Raw genomic sequence first — 18,789 nt, forward strand, 5'->3', positions numbered from 1 at the left:
TGTTGATGTCCTGTTAAAATAAGACAGAGCGCGCACCGTTCGCTCTGAGCTTCTGAACTTCATAAAACAAGGAAAATCATCACCTGCTGTTCTCTCTACTTCTCTCTCCAAAGTCATTTCCCACGTGTCTTGCCCAAAGGGACTTCCTGAGCCAATCGACTATTAGCCTTGGCTGAATCGCTGTTTTGGATGTATTTCTTTTGATAGTCTCATCGTTGTTCTACTTGAACAAAAGAGATTCAGGTCCAACCTACAGGAACTGCATAAGCCCTTGTGTTAATATAGCCTTATCTCATAATTCATCAATATTTTAGCAATCTCTTGCTGATTGCTGAATTAGATTAAAGGTTCGTTCTCTATGTGGCCTTTACTATCTCTATATTATCCTTGCCAATGATTAGGAAATGGGGCCAAATTGGCTACAATGGTCTCTTTTATATAAGATATAATTACTCCACAAAAGGTAGTTTTTTTAAAAAGGAGATACTATTTTATGACTATGATTTAATAGTTTATATTTTAATATGGATTAGTCTAGCCTTTTTGGATCTGCAAGTAAAAATAACATAAACGCTCACCTAGGAAAATTTTTTTCCACCAAAAACCAAAATCTTCTAACCCTGTTATTTAACATCATTCTTGTGAAAAATACATCTCCCATAGCATAAATTGAGAGGGAACTGTCATTTATCTCTCTTAGAAGACCTTAGACCACTCTTCATTCTGTGAACCATTCATTCATTAGACAAATATTAATTAAATGCAAAATACACTATGTAACATACCAGACTAGGTACATAGAGACAAAATCAGTGATGTACTGCCCTCCAGACCTTCCACTAGGCTATTTTCTTTTTCTTTTCATACAGTTGATTTCAGAATCTCATGCGGATTATCAAGAAATTCTGCTTTAGGAATATATATACATATATATATATATATATATATATATATATATATATATATATATATATATATACACACACACACACACACATATATATACACATATATACATATATATACATATATATACACATATATATGATAAGGAAATTACTATATATGTAATATATATCTTATACATCTCATTATATATGTATATATAATCTCTAGTCTTGGCTGAATCAATTTTTTGGATGTTTTCCTTTGAAATAGCTTCATCTTTGCTATACTTTAATATAAGGGAAGATACACATACATACACACCTCTATTTGTACATTTCCAATAGTCTTTTGTCTACAGGGTTTTTAGATAAAGGATAAAACTGCTTTTGTGATAATGTGCTTGTGTGTGCTTGTGTGTGTGTGTGCGTGTGTGTGTGTGTGTGTTTACCACACTCCTGTTTCCCTCCCTCTTTCACACTCCATCACCCTTATGCCATCCCTTACCTCCTACTCACCACAGATTCAGTCTCATTCTCCGCTCTGGAATCAATCCTATTTCCGGGCATAAAGATAGTAAGTGACTCTAAGCTAATAGTTCAGCTTTCGGTCAGCCTTGCTGCCTGCTCTTATTCTAGGACCTGCTCTTTGTCTTGCCTTCTTCCCTATAGCCCACCTTCTGCCATGTAAACTGGTTCCAGTTTCAAAATCTCTGCCTGGCTGGTTGCCTCTGAAATTCCTACCTCTGAGCCTTGCCCACCTCCAGTGCCTCCATGGGCACAGGGTCCTCCCTTGTTGGCTCCACAAGCCTTTCAGGTAAAGCCTGCCTACCTTTAGGTGAGTGTGAGACCTTGACCACTGCCAAAAGCCTATGTCTACCTCTGGCCATAGTCTGATGCTGGACTAGAAAGGGGATGCCGCCCTTGGCTAATTTAGATATGCCCTGGCACCTGGTGCTGGCTCAGCCCTCACACAGCTTCCTCAGCCCGGCTGTGCCTCTTTGGCTCCACGTTTCTGCCAAATGAGCTTCAGTTCTGAAAACAACATCTGTAGTAGTGATTGGTAAGCAGGAGTTACAAACTTGCCATGTCTGGCGTACAGATGTATTTATGTATTTTGTTTGGCAAGCATGGTATTGAAATACGGAGATTACTTTTTCTTTTTCTTTCATTTTCTTTTTTTTTTTAACTCACTACCAAAATTTAATAATTAGAGATTTTCACATTAAAAAAAGCCCAGAAACAAAAAACAAAAGCTAGATTTCCAAGATGGCTTGAAGGTGGAAGCTATAACATGCTAGATGACTGATGTTGCCACATGGCACCTCTCTACCAGAGACAGGCAGCTCTTGATGCTTCAGGCTGTGTGTGATTTCTCAATCCAGATGGTACAATTGCTGTGTAACCTACTGTTTCTCCAATCATAGCTAAATGTCAAGGACCCTGGTCATTATGTTTGTACTGTTGCTTTTTTTTTTCATATGGAAGATTTAAGTGGAAAGTTAATATATTCTTTTACCTTTGTCTCTACTAAAAATGGGAACACAAACGATCTAGCCACATGCTAAAAAACAAAAAACAACAACAAAAAAAACAGTAAAAATAAAAAGGAGAGGGCATATTTCTTAATGTAATAGAAGGCTATTCCTAAATGTCTAACATGCAACATTTCTGATACTCCACAGTCAAATCTCCACATTCATTACCTGCCTGATTCCTGTGGGCATTTAACCCATATGGCATTTTGACCCATATAATAGAGTGCTTTGGGGAAAAGGGTGTGGATGGTGAAAGGATTCGAATACAAGCAGAAATACTGAGAATATTTAGATATGCCTTTGGAAAGGAGAAAACTTAGAGGGTTACAATCATTTTTCACATATCTGGAGAGCTGTTAGATAGAATAAAAATCAACTTTTTCCATATGGTTCCAGACTGATACCAGGAAAAGAGCTATGAGGAGACATGTTTTGGATGTATTCAAAGCTACGGAGAATGACAGGAACACATTTTCCTTCCGCGGATGTGTGCACGCAAGGTCTGTAGGAACACCTAGAAACTCCAGTTTTCCCTTCGGTTCTAAATATCTATAATCTTTAAAATAATAGAAGACATTAAATTGAGAACAATGATTTACTTCTGTTTAAAGAGTAGAGGCTAGCTAAAGGATGTATATAAGGGAAAACAGAAAGAATAAAGGTAGGTAACAGTTTTGAACACTGAATATTGTTTGGAGCCAGAGGAAGATAAGAAAACCCTAAGAATTTTGAAGACACGTGAGGCCTTTTGAGGCTGATGAGGTTTTGAGCACTGAAATACTCTTTACGTCAGAGACAATATGTTTGGATATTCCCATTGTAAAGCACAAGTTCCCCAGGAAAAAAATCCCTGGAACAGACTCCTAGGCGATTAATCATAAAGATATCTACCATTTACGCACAAGATAAATGCCTACCAAAGCTATTTCACACTTGCTTTAGGCATTAGCTGGGATCACCAAAATAATATATCCTTTTTAATAAAAGTGGTTTTTTTTAAGTATAAATATATTCTTGTCTTTGAAAATAATCCCTGTGAAAATATTCTATGCATAACAACTAAATCTTTTACTCTGGAGTACTTTCTGTTCACTTAAAGAAACAGAAATGTCAAAATGTAATAAATAGTCACCATTTAATCTTATTTTTCTCATGTATAAGTTTTTTGTGCATTGAAATATATATTTATACACATATATCAAGGACCAGTTCAGTTCTTTATTCTGTTTGAGCCCAAGCTTCTTCATTTGTTAAATAGAAACAAAAATATGACCTTGCTTACCCGATTATTCTTTAAATATGTACAAAATTTCCATCTATTTGGCTCCATAGACATAGTTACAATACCATGTATATCTTGTGATTTCTCATAAAAAGTGAAGATTTATTGGAAGTATAGGAATGAATATATATTGATGAAATGAAACTTGCTTTTAAAAGTGAAAAGACAAGTCATAAACTGAAAGAAAATATCTGCAATACATACAGTTGACACAAGTTTAGCATACAGCAAACACAGAAATATAACCAAATCAATAGAAAAATAGGCAAAAGACACAGACATTTCACACAAGAGGAACAAGAATGGCCAATACATTTTAAAAAGATGCCTAAGCTTATAAGTAATCAGGGAAATGCAGTTAAATCTCAATGAGAAATCACTTATATTTATCCAACTGGCAAATAGTAAAAAGCCAGAAGGTAAGTGTTAGTGATGATTTAGATTATAGAGAGACTTATACACATTGCTGCTGGAAATGTAAGCTAAGATGGCCACGTAGAAAGAATTTGGCATTACTTGGCAAAGTATGAGCCTATGGCAAATTCATATCTAAGATGTAACCCTAAGGAAGTGCTTCTCCAAGTCTTACAACTGTCTGCAACAAGATAGGCACAGAGGTTGGAAATTTAATAACAGTTTGGCAGAGTAATTTTACATCCATTAAATCTAATTAAAATGAGGTTAAATTTTTATGTCTTCTTTCATTTTCTTAGAAGTTAATTTTTATTGTCTTTGTTGTTTTCTCCAAAAAGTTTAATCTTTGAAGTATTGATAATAAAACAAAAAAGAAAAAAGAAATAGACCATTCAGCAAAGACAATTTGAGAAGTACTAATCTGGAGAGCTCTTGCACTAGAAGGCTGTCAAGAATATTTGTCTCAGTACTTTCTGTAATAGCAAAACAACACCATCACAAACTTTAAAACTCAAACTGAAATACAGCTAAAATAAAGAGGAAAAACATGTCTGTCTACAGGAGACTAGATAAGTAATTTATGGTATAGTCACACAATGGAATATTATGCAATAGTAAAAACTAATGAACTATGACAATGTAAAATAACATGAACAAATCCTAGAAAAGTAGTGATGAGAGATAAAAGCAAGTCTCGGAAAGCTCTATACAGTGTGACACCATTTTTTATAAAGCTCAATAACATAATTAATTCATTAATTAACTGGTTGGTTGATTAATAAATTAATATAGCTTTTAGGCATACATACTCACATGATAGAATCTTTTTTTAAGCAGAAAAATGATGAGCTCCAACCCATCATAGTAGATACTATGCTGAGGCAGGGGGATTTGAATAAGGGAAAAATAAACACCATAGATAGATCTATTTATTGATGATAATCTAGCTTTTGAATTGGATAATGAGTTCAAAAATGCTTCTGTTAGTATTAGGCTTTATATTTTAAATAAATGTTATAGATATTTTTGGTGCATAAAATAACATTAAAGTTTATTCCAAATAAATTTTAATCTCTTTTGGAAAAGAGCTGCCAAAAATTTTGTGGCTCAAGTGTTACAAGTAATGAGGTTCTGACTTAGATCTTAAGATAATTAAAATCTCCACTTAGATTACAAAATCTAACTATAAAATTATTTGAAGTTAGGTACTATAGTGATATGTGCTGTTAAGATAAAAACATATAAAATATATGAACATAAAAAACTATCACTGTCTACAAATCCCCGTATAGTTGAAAACAGAAATAAAATTGACAATTACATATCCCGTATACAAAAATAAAATAATGTCTGGTGTAAGGAAAGTGGCATTCTTTCATAGTCCAAATGTTTCTCAAGCACTTACATCATCTCGGATGCAAATATGGGGCCGGAAGTATGGTGGCAAAATCAGTAGGGAAGATCCTATACCATGGCACTTCAAGATGGGGGGAATTAGGAGAGGCAATAGGGTACCAAGTAAGCGATCATTCAAAACCATAGGGTTACGTGCTATAGAGATAATAAAATAGGGGGAATGTGACAGTAGTGACAGGGTTGTGAATCAGGGGGGTGTCTAATACAGGGTGGTCAGAGATGTCCTCTATGAGGAAGTAGCCATTAAGCAAACCATTTTCTGCAGAAGAAAACTGCTTGTTCAATGACCCTAAATGAAAACAAGCTTAGAGTATTAAACAACAACAACAACAACAGAACATGGTCTGTAAGGCTGAAGCCATGAAGTTGGAGGGATCTCCAGAGGGGTCATGGGGCCTCGACCGTCATGGAGAAGAGCTGCTCAGAAGTTTGTTCATCAACTTCTTTTGGGCTCAATTGGCATACTCTTCTGGAACATTTGGATCCATCTTCATAGCTGTGATGCCAAGTACACACAATAATTTCCAAAGGGGTCAAATATATGGTGACACTAAAGAATTAAAAAAAAAAAAATTCCGATAGCTTTTGCATCTTTTGCCAGACAACACTGCTGATGTTCAGTCCCATAGATTCAGCCACCAACTGGATTTCTCCACTTGGTGTTTCCACAGGTTCCTAAAACTCAACAGAACCCAAGCCTAACATATTGTATTTCTTATCAAGGCAGTCCCTTTTATGGTAGCCCTGTCTCTGTTCACTTAGGTAGCCATTCCAGAATTTGGGAGTTATCTAACTCCCTTGTTCCACTTACCCCTCTAATTCATGGCTAAGTATGATTGATTCTAACTCATAACATCTACCTTGTGTCCTTCCCTCCATTCCTGTCATTATTTTAGTAATTCTCATCTCACCTATATTATTAAACTGGCCTTTTTACTGTTCCTGTCTCGATCTTACCCTATCTCCAATCTATCTTCCACACGATTTTCACAGTAAACTTTTTAAAAGGCACATCTACCTTAAAACCTGCCAACTGCTTTCCTTGACTAGAGGACAAAGTCCAAACTCCTAATGAGGCATGTGAGGCCTCTGGGATCTGGTCCCTAATTCCTTTCCATGCCATTCATGTGCAAGGCTCTAGCGGGATGGAGGCTGCAATTCCCCGGGTCGAAATAATTCCTCTTTCCTTGGCCCTCATTGCACCACATGCAAACTTTCAATGCGGCATAGAGGATATCACGGCTCCCAGTTGACAGTTTGCCTCTTTCCTTATATGCTCCGTGGATCCTCAGTATTGAGGGCAGAGCCTGCTGGTCTCAGGAGGTCCTGATTACCTTCTTGTTGAGTGACTCAGGAGTAAATTAAGCTCTGTCTGTTTAATTTCTAGATAAATCTCAAACTATTATTTTCTTTCCATCATCCCTGCCAACGCTTAGGTCTGTGTCTCATCAGCTCTTGCCTGTACTATTTCAGTAGCTTCTGAAATGGTCCACTGTCCTCTTTGTCGACGCCATCTGCCACACAGCTGCCAGAGTTAAAATCCATTCTTATCGCTTACTGCCTCAAAACTCCAGCTGCTCAGAATCCCTTAGCATGGGGATCCATGACTGTCCCTGGGACTTCTTTGAGGCCATTACATGCACAACCCACTCCAGTTATACTAAATTTCTTAGAGTTTCCCAAACGTATTATGCTGCCTCTTGCCTGGAATTGAGTTAATTCCTTCTACCTGAACTTTCCTCCCACTTCTTTCTCCCTCATGCATCACTGCTCCTCTAATCCCTTCTCTATCTGGCTTCATCTTCTCAGCCATTAAGATTTAAATCAAGCATTACCTTCTCCACGAAGCCTTCCCTGGACCCTACCTGGCTGCCTCTTCCAATTCCCACAGTATCCAATGCACACCTTAGTTATACAACACCATGTCCTATTATTTTTCACCCATTTGTCTCCTTTATTAGTTTTATTGGAGGCGGGGGTCTGGAACTTGTCTTAATGAACCCTGAACACATGGCATAACGCCTAGGAAATGGAGGGCCATCAATAAATATTTGGAAGAACAAAAGAAAAATTAACATTCTTCATTTTGGTCTATTGGTAATATACTGTCTTTAAACAATTATATAAGCAAAATAACAATGAATTTTTCTGATTTCTTCTGAGTCTGAAGATTAATGAGAGTAGCAAAATAATCTTCTGTCTCTTTTACCTTTATTAGCGAATATATCATCAAGATATTGTCTCTCTTGAGAAATACTAGCTTATTTCTAGAGAAGTGAGTAATGAGTCCAACACTACTCACAAAGCCTGAGAGTTTTCTGAAAAGCATTTCAGTGACAGTTTTGACATTCAGAGAAACCAATTCATTGGGAAATGAGGAGGTGGAGAAAAATGATGGCAACAAAACAAATAATATTGAATCTGAAAGAGTGAAAATTTGTGAAAGAACATAATTGGCATGAGCTCCGAAGTTAAATTAAACAAATGAAAATATGTGAAAAAGGAATTAAAAGTTGATTTCAGGCAGTTAAAATGTTTCTCAGTCTCATTTTCTCAAGACAAATTTCATCATCTATTCAGCAATTCACTTTGCAGTTCTTAAAAGGAAGTAAATCTGTATTCGTTAGTGTGCGATGTTTTAAGAGATATTGAGTGAAAGAAAACTAAAGTACAGAAGAAAATTTATATATAGTCACATTTATAGCCCAAAAGAAGAGAACGCATGTACACGTGTATGTAGATGTATGTATACAGATATAAATGTACCTACGTGTCTATAGCCATCTATATCTACCTGCACAGAATATTTCTGGAAAGATAAGATTCATAATATGTTGTTGACTGGGGGAATGGGCTTTAGAGTCTGATGTTGGACAGAAACATTTTTCATTGTTTACCTTTTTGTAGCTTATGAATTTTTAGCCACATGCCACATAATAATCAAGAGAAAAAACACAAAATGTGAAAGAACACTTAAGTAAATAAAACCAGAGGTGATTGTGCAATTAAATTATTCCCTGTTTTAAGGAAACTACACTGCAGTTATCCTTACCATTAAAAACACGGAAACAGGACACTTTGTATAGATAAATGTTGCAAACAAAAATGAAATTACATGTCTTTTTAGTTAAAATCCTTCAAACACAAGCTCTTAAATCAATGTAGTAGTAATAGTAATTAGTGATTTCAGGATGATTCAATGATTTTCAGGAATAGCATTTTAAAATTCAGTTGTTTCTCCTCTCAGCAGGTGAAGGTCCTCTTTAAGGGAGTAAAAGTCACCAATACACATTAATGGGAGATCACATAAGCTCAGAACTAAAGATTGCAATGGGCTCAACAATGCTCCACGGTCTTGAGTGTCACCAGCCAATGTCACCGGCCAATGTCAAACTAATAATCCGAAACCTTTCAGTGCCTTATTAAAATAAATAACTTGTATATTATATTTTGATTTCCAAGACTCCCCTTCCAAAGTTATCATAAAACTTAAGACTTTCCTGATGAAGACAAGAAATAAAACAAAGTAAATTGTTTAAACATTAAAATAAATCACCATGCACACTGGAAGAGTAATAACTTGGAGATGAGCACCGTAGGCCATGTATAGGATAAAAAACTTGGGTTTGAATTCACATCTGCCACTTATAAGCTCTGGGATCCCAGGAAAGCATTATCATTTCTTTCAACCTTACTGTCCCTTTCAATAACAAAAGGAACATATCTCACTGTGTTGTTGAAAGATTAGTGGAAATAATATAAATAAAACAATGCTTCATGAATAATATAAATAAAACAGTAAGTAAATGGCACTTAGCAGATGCACAAATGTTATTAAAATTGTAATGCTAATACTTAATAATAGTTGTTAATCATAATCATCTGGCATTGTTTTTATGAAACAGCTGAAATGAAGAATTAGAATGAAGCATGGTGGGGGGAAGTAGGTAATCAAAACAAAGGGAATATAGTTTGGGGGCAAACCTCAACAGCTTTCTCCATTGCTGTTGTCTCTCAAGTTGTCACCTTGCTATAAAAGATTCTTTCACTATCTTTTTACCTTATAAACTTATCTCCGTGCTTAACTTTTTCTGAAACCTGTTTTTGAGATATAGTAAGAAATAATATTAATTAATTCCAATTTCCTGACAATTAAAATGTATAAATGATGTGTCCCACATGCACCCAAGGCCACCCAATGGTCACGCATGTCTATGTACCACCAAGGATCAATTCCAAGACTGATTAGGAGAAAACATATTACAAGTGATCTGCACAATGATTACACAGACGATTGGGAGTTTAATGAAAGCAAAATTATTAAAACTTTCTGACTCTTGCCTTTTTCATAGCACTGAGACTATGAGTCCTCCTTATGTCTACCAAGAGGAACTTTTGGTAAATTGGTAAATGACTATGTAATCTCTTTTTCTGACCAAATAATCTTTTACATAAAAATCCCAGGACTCAGTCTAATAACATATCTTTCTAAGATGTCCAATTATGTTGCAGTCAAGAAGGGGTGCATCTTATACTCCCATGGTAATTTCTAATAAAGATTTTCTAAGTGAATTATATCTAGTAAAGGGGCTTAGAAAATATTAACTGTAACTTTTATGATGTCTTTGGCGAAAGGCTACAGAAGTCTGATTCTGAAGCCTGTGTTAAGCTGTCTCAGGGTTTTCAAACCTTGGTACTATTGACATTTGGGGCTAGCAAATTGTGTGTGTGTGTGAGAGAGATTGAGAGAGAGAGAGAGAGAGAGAGAGAGAGAGAGAGGAGGGAGAAAGGGAGGGAGAGGATCATATCTTGCCATTGTAGGATGTTTGGCTTCTACTGATTAGATGTATCCCCCCACCACCACCACTCGCCCCATTGTGACAATTACAAATGTCTCCTGGCCTCCAGTTGAGAACCGTTGGACTATCTGTACTAGCCAAGTTAATTCTCGCTACCCTAAACCTATTCTCTTTCTGAAAGAGCGTACATATTACAAGTTCAATTTATTCTTTTTGGGCGGGGGCAGGTGTCCAAGCCTTTATAACTATTTGACAGGTAACATCATTGTTCCTTCATCAATTTATTCTTTTTCTAAAGAAATGATCAGTTGCTATGAATATTATTTTAGAAGCACTTAAATGATATTTATGAACCTAAGCTGCCACCTATTATTCTAGAAGGATGAAAACTTTGACTAACAAAGTTTTTCTTTGCTTTATTTTGCTTTGCTTTAATTTTCTACTGACTCTCTTTGGTGAAAATAACTAGGACAATGTATTAGTTATCATTATCATAATAATAATTCTCCATGTTTAATTTCTCATGGCGGACATAGTCCACTATAAATCTTATCTACTGCATTGGCTATTTTGATACTTTTGTGGGGAAATACACACATGGTTTATATGCACCCCCACGCACATGCATATGCATGCACCCATGTGAAAGCACGTGATGCAGAGTGGAGGTAGACAGAATGTTCCTGCGGAAGGATTTTGAATGGCTGATAACTGCGCCATCCCTCAATAGAGATCTGGCTCTCAATTTTTAAGATAGATTACTGAAAAATTCAACAAATAAAGAAGGGTAAAGGTAAGAAAACTGAATTACAGTAAGAGTATGAGGTCCTGCAGAGAGAGGGTGAAACTGGACCTTTGGAGAATTAGGGACCAATGCTGTATTGCCAAAATAGAATTAGGCACAGAGTTACACAAAAGTGTGGAGAACAAGAACAAGGAAGGGGAACACAGACATGGAGGAAGATGTGCCTTCTTAAAAATTCAGTTGAGGCAGAAGCCAGAGCTTGAGAAAGGGTTCACAACAGCAGGAATCACTAACAATACCAGGTACGAAAGAAGTTGCTACTTGTCCTTTGAGGAAGGTTAAAATCAAAGCAAAGGGCCTCTTCCTGTTGAAAGATTTAGGGAGACAACAACTTAGCCCCATTGGAAAATAAAAGGTCTAGCTACTTATATCAACTCGGATTTTGGCACCGTGGCCTAAATATCAAGAATAATGGGTCATTTTATAATTGCATCACATCATATTACATTATAATAATTTATTGCTGTTATGTTGTTTTTAATGTTTCTCCTTGTTCAAAACTGTGAACACACTGAGGTTCAGGACCCTGTTTAACTTGCACACTGTGGCACCTCCAGTTCCTAGCACAGAATTAGCCCCATGATCTAAATAACTGAATATCTGATGAATTTATGGCTGTACCAGGAGGAACTATGCTTGTTTGAGAGTGTCTCTGAGCTTATCATTGAAATGGAAAATTGATTAATTCAACAAACATTTCCCGAATGCCTGCTAATAGGAACACCAGAATACAACAGTACAAATGTCTACACCCTTGTAGAGATTACATTCTGGCAGGTAAGCCAAAAAGGAAAAGAATATATTGATTAACAATAAGTTCATACTAGGATAAACGGTATGAATGAAATTAACATACTTTCTTTCATTGGGTCTCGCGGTCACTCTGTGATCAGGCGATGTGGTTTCACCCCCACTTTACTAATAAAGAGAATAGGGCTTAGAGTCTGCAGCTTTCCTATAGGTGGTGACAGCTCCAGAGTTAGAGTTTCTGACAGATTGTATCTTGTTCTTTCCATTACAATATGTTTTTATGTGCAAACTGCCAATTGAAAAATAACCATGGTTCTATGGCCATGCCATCCTGAACAAGTCCGATCCAGTCTGATCTTGAAAGCTAAGCAGAGTCAGGCCTGGTTAGTACTTGGATGGGAGACCACCTAGGAAGACCAGGTGCTGTAGGCGTCAAAAATAAACCGTAAGCTGACAAGGTCCTTGAAATCTGTGAGGTCAACCAAGGGTTGCCTCGCCTAAAAATAAATAAATAAATAAATATATACATATATGCTTGTGTGTATATATATATACATACATATATATACATATATATATATATATATTAAAACATAGCCATGGGATGTATAGTACAGCATTATCAATAATACTGTATAACTATTGAATAGTTATAGGTGTCAGATGGGTGACTCCTGGGGTGATCACAAGGTATGTAAATGTCTAGTCACTATGCTATATACCTGAAACTAATGTAATATTATTGCATATCAACTGTAATTAAAAAATAAATTTTAAAAAATATGTAAAAGAAAAATATGATTTATGACAAAATTAAAATGAATGATTTTAATATTCAATTTTCTAAACTGTTATGTATATTTACATCACAGCATCTATAAAGAAGGAAAAAGGCCTAAACATTTAATTAGTTTTGTAAATAGCACATGTATAAGCACATGAGGGAAGATTATCATTCTATCTTGCAACTTAGAAAGATGAACAGGATAATGAAGTTCTTGTGTGTTATAATTTGCACCATATAAAGAGGGAGCATCTGTGACGCAGTGATGCGATTCCATTGTTCACCTGGAAGCTTGGGACCCTTAACCATGTGTGGCCAGCGGCACACCATGAGTAGGGAGCTCGGAAGCCCTCATCTAACCAACCCTGTTGAGCGAGTCCGCATTTTAGGTTAGGTCAAATCTCGACCCAATCAATCTCTCATAGGCCCTTCAGTCAAAGGAGGATCTGAGCTAAATTGATGATATCTGTCATTGTTATAGTTTAGACATACTAAATAGTGGAGAATAACACAATAAACGCTGTGGACCCTCCACATAATTGACACGGACTATCTTGACCTCCTGTGTCCACCCCAGTTTAGATGTGCATCCCTAGAAATGAGGAAGTAAGAGTTTGCCTGCGCACATCTCCCTCGAGTACCGGCCAACTAGAATAGCCATAACTTCGCTTGAGCATTCCATAGGCAGAGGTGTTGAAAAGGTAGAGGGGGAAGGACTTTACATTTAATCAATACATGTGCCCATGCTCTTCCTTTAATGAGAAATAAAGATGCTAAGGAAATATCTTTTAACTTTGCTCACCTCTGAGAGCAGAATTTTTGAAAGAGAATTTTTTTTTTAAACTTGGTGAGATTTCACTATTTTCATTCCTCAGTAAGTGTTCGTTGTTAGAACTAAAAACATTTTCTTGGAACAAGCTGAAAACACTACTTTTTGTATTATATTCTTCATAAAGATAGAGTTGGGATATACTTCTTCCAAACTTTGTGAACAATTTAAAGTTGCAAACTGTCAGTATGGTGGTAATAATTTAGGTACATACTTCCTTTCTTGGTTGATAAGGTGCTGAAATTGTACCTCATTGCTGTTATTTCAAAGTATATATTTATAGCATTGAAAACACTAATAGTGTATAATCATAATAAGCATCCTACGCTCTGAAATAATCTTCTTTAGTATAGAACAAAACCTTGTTAGTTCATCTTCACAGAGTAAAAGCACAGAGACAGATTAACTCTTAAGTAACTGCTGCTATGTAAGCAATTTCATCAGTGGCAATTTCTCAACTATTTGCCTAATTCTGAGTACTTGTGAATTTTGTGACTGTCTAGTGTTCCTAATTTATGACTTAACAATAGTCATAAGTAACATACAAATAAAAATAAAATACTTTTATTCATACAAATAACATAAATAAAATAATTTTATTCATAGATTTACAGAAAACAACTATCAGATAATAACTGAGAACAAGACATAATTATGTTCTAGAGAGTTGATGTTAATTATTAATTAAAGAGACATCAATGTTTAGTAGAAAGAATATTGGCTTAGCATCAGAGATCTAGGATGCAACCCAGAATCTACAGTTCACTGAGTAGGCAAGTGTCTTAATCTCTCAACTCTTCTGCAGATATCACATGGGGTTGTGACAACTTAGCTTGCAGGGTGGGTTGTTTTAATGATTAGAGATCATGTTGAAAACTGTCACAGTGTATGGCATAAAATAGGGACCTACTTTGGAAATATTATTATTGATTTAATTCCCAACAGGTTGAAATTTAGTAAAAGGTGGAGTCCATGATGATTAAGTCAAGAGAAAAATGTGGCATGAACTACACTGTCTTGTGATATAGCATTTTTGTCTATCGGAGTATGTTGATAATATACACTTAGAAAACAAAGCTGCTGTTTGATTCAGATTAGATTCCCTGATAGTATCTGCTTATGTATCAGAGAAAAATAGATACAGTCTTTGCTAGGAGATGCCAACATCTTTCTTGTCTCTTTGACAGATATTCCAGTTGGTGCAAAGCCAGAAAACATTAGCAGAGCAGCAGAACAACAGCAAGGCCCTTTTTTATACATTTGTTGAAGTCAGTCAGAGGTGGTGTGCAAGTGAAGTAAGAGCTTAAAGGAAAAGAGACAATACTGACAAGGTGACCCCACAGTTCCCAATGGTACTTTTCATTCCTAGATAATTATAAAAGTGCCCCTTTTATCTCAAAGTGCCCTGGTTTGTGTGATCTATTTTATGGTCATGCTACTCTTAAATTATATGACCAAAAAAAAAAAAAAAGCTAAGGAATGAAATGTGAACAATTTGACCATTAGAATTCTGGCTTACCAGGGCAAAAACATAAAATCATTAATTCATAAGATCAACACACACTTCTCAGCTTTTAGACAGAGCAGGGTCTCTCTCTCTCTCTCTCTCTCTCTCTCTCTCCTCCCCACCCACCCCCCCCTCTCATTCTCTCCTCCTCTAACAAAATTACAAACCAATCTTCTCACTACAGAAAAAAAAAAGGCAGATGGGCAGCATTCTTCCTGGGAAGTTCTGCTTAATGCCATAAGCATAATTATGGCTCCACTGATTCAGAGTTGGCACCTTAATGACTAGAAGCACAAGCTCAACAAGCTGCATAAGGATCTGCAAGCAGAGCAGCAAGATTATCTGATGTTAGGGCCTAAGAACCAATGTTTTTACCAAACCTGCACACCCAACCATACTGGCCTTTCTCTCTCAGGTGAGGTTAATGAGCCAGCAGAGGCTTTTCAGCGAGAGATCAATACACACATATTTAACAAGTACCCATGCTGTGTTAGGGACTCTGTACTGATAAGAAGACGTGAAATCCTCAGACCGTGATTATTAATTGGAATTGCATTCATCAAAGAACAACAAGAAACAAGGACATATAAAAGGTATGCAAAAGCTAAAGCCAGGGTGTTATCATAACGACCAATACCAAATATATTAAAAAAGTGTCTGAGGGTGGCACCTTGAGAGCTGGGAGGCTACATTCAGTTAGCTTAAAAGAGCTGATTAATTGTGCCTGTTTTATTAGCTACAGAGTGGGAGGGACGATATTCTTGGGACCAGTTTGCACAATCATAAGAGAGAGATTTAAAATATATAAAACTTAGGCTCCCTATCCAAGGAAACCTCAGAGAGCAGCACACCCTCTGGGATCCCTCAACTCTTTTGCTTTTGGTGTTGCCACCACTGATTCAACACATTTAAAAGCAAACACACCTGTTCCCAAGTGACTATCACAGTCATGCACAGCTTTAGGATCAGAATGGGGATCGAGAGGCTAAATTTTGACTCCTTACTCTCACTTTAAATTAGATATTTATTTGGAGTTCATCACTATCTCTATATTGAAATTTTATTATTTATAGCTCAGCATTTCATTTCTAACCTCGCTCTCTTTGATTCTCTAGGGAAGAAGTGAAAAGAAGAAAAATGCAGCATGACTGACGTTCAATCCATTTCTTTTTTAACAAGCATTTTCTCCGCTAGAATTTTTATTGCCATTGAGAGCAAAATGTGAGAGGTGCCTTACATATAAGGAGAGAGAAATCACACTTAGAGTCAAATTTAAAAAGCTTCATTTTTGAAGAGGAAACGTTCAATATGCATATTTTGGTATTCTTACTGAAAAAACTTTCTAGCAAATTGAAGCATTGATAAATTTGCAAGATACAAACAGTTTCACCTGTTTTACAGACACAGTTATGAAGGTCACTACCATTGGTTCATTCTCAGAAGGGCGTTCCCATGCAGGGAATGTAAGGGCAGAGAACACAGAAGAAAGACAGGAGATATAAGTTGAACCTCGCAAGCTGAGGTCAGCTTAGTGAGGCTATTTTAGCCCTCGGAGACACTGCTGGCCACCAGGGCACACGTCCTGTTGACATCACTTATAAACCATGCAGCAAATTCTGTCTTCTATTTTTTCATATGACTTTTCTGAATCTTACATTATTTAACCTATTTTATGCTTCCCGCCCCCCGACCCCCGCTCTTGGAACTGTTTCTTCATTTGTTTGTATTAATTGTCATCACTGTGTTACAAGCTATTTTATGGTATTAATTGTGACTATGTGCATTGTGTGTGTGTGTGTGTGTGTGTAGTAACATTTGAGAACTTAAGAGAAAGAGCAGTAGCTAATGTGCCCTAATAGACTTATTTGAAAAAGCAGCATATTCATTAGATTGAAAATGGTGAATTTAAAACCTACTCTCTTTCTGAAAGAGTCTCCCTATATGGGGCTAAGTAGAAATGTTTTCAAATTACTATAATTTTATATTTAACACACTGGCAACTCTATAAAATGAATCTTTTCCTTTATAAATATCAAACGGAAATGATTTTAGTTTGTGGCTCTCTTTGCTGTGAGCCTTTAACCTTTTTTTTTATTCTGCACTTTCTCGGGTAGGGGTCACACCTACCAATTCAAGAAAAGGCCAGTAGGATGGATTCCAGGATATCTGTTCCAAGTACATGAACGCTAAAGGTGAGATAGCATCTAATACCACAGAAAAATTGCCATGTGGTCAATTACCATCACCTCTCACTACTCCTGATGCGAAAGCAAAAAACATGAGCTACGCGCCTATCTATGCAGGTAATTTTCTCACATTATATGCTGCTTGGAATGCATGTTGGTATGAAAGAACTTTTATAAATGACATGAAAGGAAAGTACACTATACTTTAATAAACTTAATCCTGGCTGGCAATAACTTTTTCTTTTTTGATTGTTAAATATTTAGGTAGGCCAAAATATTTATCAGTTTCCCAGAAAACACTGTTCAACTTGGGAAGTGACGTAATTCACACTACCCTGAACCTAGCAGCAAACACTGGCTGTTGCGTACCCACACCTGTGAGCAGTCTGAAGGCCTCTCTGAAAACAGATGCTAATACTTTCTTCCAGACAGTGTTCTTAGAAAACCAAGTGCTGCTTCGGTGCCACTTGTCACCGGCTGTTAGAGAACAAAAATGTATACTTTTTCTTCTTTCCAGTGTCTTCATCATTAAGAAGTAAACAGCCACACAAAGCAATAGTTCAGCTTAGATCAGACCAATCTTTTGCATTGCCCAAATCTTATCCTAAAATTGGAAAAAAAAAAAAAAAAAAGATCTAATTTAACTCCAAGAAGAAATATATTCAATAATTATGGGGTTGGGGCGGGGAATAACAAAGTAACAACAAATTGAAGTGTACCTAACTAGTTATTATAGATTGATTTTATATATGTGTGTGTGTGTGCGCGCGCTCATTCATTTGTTTACTCATTTACTTATTCATTCAGACATTCAAGTATATTTTGGCAAATCACAGACTTACTGACTTTACAACTGAAAACGGACCTGTGGTCACCTAATTCAATGCACTCACTCACACTACCTCAGATCCAGGGGCTTTACACACAGTAAGCACTTGATACATACATGCCAGGCTGGTGAACTGTGCGGGGAGGACCCCGAGGCCCAGAGGAAACTGACCAGGGTCACTCAGCCACGAACTGGAAGGGCCAGGCTCTGGCTTCAGCCCATCACCAGCTCCACCTCACTTAGCCTAATCTGTCCCAGCAGCCTCATTTTCTTTATTTCCAAGGTAAGATAAGCAATTCGGAAGCAAAATAAATGTTTTTTTTCCCTTATTGTCTATCATCAATGACAAAGTATATAATTTCTGTGATTTCTTAATAGAAGACAGGTAAATATTGGAATGAATGGTTTTGAAATTCTTCAAAAAATTACATAAACATCACAGCATACAAATATTTTACAGTCGTTATATAACATGAGATGTACTCCTTGGATCTTTACGTGTCCATGGTTTAGGAGGAGGGCTACAGGTAGGCTCTGAGCACTCCAGAAACACAGAGAACCCCGCTAATGGGTCTACAGTCTGGCCTGAAATTGTGAAAAACATTTACTCTAAGGAAAAACATTCACAGTTCTCCATCATTTTATCTTTACTTTGCATCTTTTCTCTAAAAACATTAGAAAAATGGATCTTTAGATCTCCGGTATGTATGAAGCACGGCTTGATCCCTCTATCCCCGCCTTCCTCCCATTTACCCAACTAGTCAAC

At 36.5% G+C, this 18,789-nt stretch overlaps 1 protein-coding gene and 1 pseudogene across 1 annotated transcript in view; one reads left to right on the top strand and one right to left on the bottom strand.

Annotated features, from left to right (window-relative positions):
• Window positions 1–18,789, bottom strand: part of CHSY3 (chondroitin sulfate synthase 3) — a 221,962-nt gene that overhangs the window by 34,600 nt on the left and 168,573 nt on the right. The gene's annotated exons all lie outside the window — the stretch shown is intronic.
• LOC120616748 (uncharacterized) lies at window positions 12,202–12,320 on the top strand (annotated as a pseudogene).

Source organism: Pteropus medius, unplaced genomic scaffold (genome assembly GCF_902729225.1).
Source record: "Pteropus medius unplaced genomic scaffold, Ma_sr-lr_union100, whole genome shotgun sequence".
NCBI lineage: Eukaryota > Metazoa > Chordata > Mammalia > Chiroptera > Pteropodidae > Pteropus > Pteropus medius.